The sequence below is a fragment of the Humulus lupulus genome, chromosome 5 (assembly GCF_963169125.1).
Source record: "Humulus lupulus chromosome 5, drHumLupu1.1, whole genome shotgun sequence".
Taxonomy (NCBI): Eukaryota; Viridiplantae; Streptophyta; class Magnoliopsida; order Rosales; family Cannabaceae; genus Humulus; species Humulus lupulus.
In genome coordinates, this window is record NC_084797.1 from 178,532,091 (window position 1) to 178,534,036 (window position 1,946).

Below are 1,946 nucleotides of genomic sequence, written 5' to 3' on the forward strand. Positions count from 1 at the left end.
AAGGATCCCATTTCAAAAACACGTTTTAGAAAAGTATCAACCTGACTTGTATGTTGGGCTTATTTATCAGGTCAAAATCCAACTTTTACACCCAACCCAGGCCCTTCTACTTTTAAAAATAAAAAAGAAAAAGTATACAGGGGAATTAGGGTTTACGCATCATCAGGTTGAGCTATTCTCTTATAAATACCCTTTTTCTCTCGTTGGTTTCAGCCACTCGAAACACTAGTTTTTCTCTGAAATCCCTAATCTCTATGTCGTAGTCACAATTGCTTAGGTCTATTAACAGCCGTGAGGAAAAACTACCTGTGCCGGAGGCATTACATGTCTATGACGGCTACACAACCCTCTAAGAAGTTCTGAGCTGTATCGCTTTTACTTATTTTTCTGTTTTGAATATGTAATTTATGTTTGTTTTTGAAGATTTCATCTCTATTGAGATGACGAAGGCGAGGTGACGATATAAATTCATTAATCTGTCAATCCGCTGATACTGGAAACAGTCTGATGTTATATGAATCCCGACAGGTTCCGATCGCTTTCTCTCCATTTTCCATTTCTCTTTAATAATTTTTCGATAAATTTCTTTTAAAAAAACTATGTTTAATTGATTCGAGGCCATGTGATGAAAATTGTTTTTGTAAATGGGTAATTTGCGTCTGATTTCACCTTGATGCTTACACCTTGGAGAACTGATGCCTCTTTCATATTTTATTACGTTTTTTTCAATTACTATTTGACTCTCTGTTTTTTCTTCATTTTAAGATGTCAAGTTGTATTTGGATCTGGTATATAATATTTGAATGAATTATCACTTGTTTGAATCAAGAATCATTATTAAGGGACGGTGACGATTGTGAAAAGGTCTCGTTCGTCGTAATGGGCTACCAAGCCCTTGCCGACCATTCTGTTATATCACCACCCATATTCTGAGTCCTTCACTACCTAAACTACCTAAAATGTATTGTTTTGTTTTATTTTTTTTTTATTGTTTTACAATTATTTTGATTTATGGTAATTATTTTGACGGCCGATGATTAAAATTAAATTTAGACAAGCATATGTCCGAATTTTTATGTTGATAAATCAATCTTATGTATGAGGCCGTGGTTCTAAAAATTATGATTTTTTTGTTTGGTTTTGCTGTGTAGGTTTTTTTAAATTTTTTTTCTTGAATCTGACCCTTGTACTTTTTCATTTTTTTGTTTTACTTCAATTTATTTAAACTATTATATTTTTGTTCATGCTTTTTTTTTTGTATAATGGTCGTATGATGATTTATTATGCATAGTTCAGATGAATATCTGTGATTACATTTTTACATTTAGTATTTCGCTCCTATCTGACGACTGAAATTATAATTTTTTTTTATCATTGTATTGTGTTTTACCAGTTTTTTTATACGTGGAGCTTGATGATTCTCACCCAATAAATGAGTAATTTTTAACTGAATTATTCTTTGATGTTTTATCACCTTGGAGAACTGAGGCTTCTTTATTTTATATATATATTTTGATCAAGTAGAAAATTACATCATTAATCAACCAACAAAATACATCCTCACCTCACTAAAACCGCTTCAAGAGAAAGCAACAAGCTTCTCCTCCAGGACCAAAAAAATAAGAACTAATTACTTGTTAATCTATGTATAAAGTCTCTCTTGTCTTGACATTTTTCTATTTTTAACAATGAATGATCTGTTGACCACTATACTCTTTATATCAAAAGCAAACAGCAAACAAAGAATTGGATTTGGAATAGCCTTCAAACACACCTATTTCTATTCAGCCAAATACAATAGCATGTTATTGCAGTAACTGCTATGCTAATAAGTCTCAGCCAGAAGCTTTCAGGGAAATCCAAATTAACAATCCATCTTACTCCATCGGCTAACCTCTGAAATCCAGCCACTTGAACACTAGCTCCACAACTCGTTGAGAAAGGCA

At 32.4% G+C, this 1,946-nt stretch overlaps 6 non-coding genes across 6 annotated transcripts; all 6 read left to right on the forward strand.

The window, feature by feature from the left end:
- The first annotated feature begins 286 nt into the window (after positions 1-286).
- LOC133780821 (small nucleolar RNA U61) lies at positions 287-367 on the forward strand. The gene has a single exon (XR_009869633.1). It is a non-coding gene; the product is annotated as a small nucleolar RNA U61 (small nucleolar RNA).
- An 82-nt stretch (positions 368-449) lies between these two features.
- Positions 450-539, forward strand: LOC133780826 (small nucleolar RNA snoR14). The gene has a single exon (XR_009869638.1). It is a non-coding gene; the product is annotated as a small nucleolar RNA snoR14 (small nucleolar RNA).
- A 73-nt stretch (positions 540-612) lies between these two features.
- Positions 613-704, forward strand: LOC133780815 (small nucleolar RNA Z101). Its single transcript, XR_009869629.1, has one exon. It is a non-coding gene; the product is annotated as a small nucleolar RNA Z101 (small nucleolar RNA).
- A 138-nt stretch (positions 705-842) lies between these two features.
- LOC133780809 (small nucleolar RNA Z43) lies at positions 843-937 on the forward strand. The gene has a single exon (XR_009869625.1). It is a non-coding gene; the product is annotated as a small nucleolar RNA Z43 (small nucleolar RNA).
- Positions 938-1,261: 324 nt separating this feature from the next.
- On the forward strand, positions 1,262-1,354 carry LOC133780806 (small nucleolar RNA snR60/Z15/Z230/Z193/J17). The gene has a single exon (XR_009869623.1). It is a non-coding gene; the product is annotated as a small nucleolar RNA snR60/Z15/Z230/Z193/J17 (small nucleolar RNA).
- A 50-nt stretch (positions 1,355-1,404) lies between these two features.
- LOC133780817 (small nucleolar RNA Z101) lies at positions 1,405-1,495 on the forward strand. Its single transcript, XR_009869631.1, has one exon. It is a non-coding gene; the product is annotated as a small nucleolar RNA Z101 (small nucleolar RNA).
- Positions 1,496-1,946: the final 451 nt, after the last annotated feature.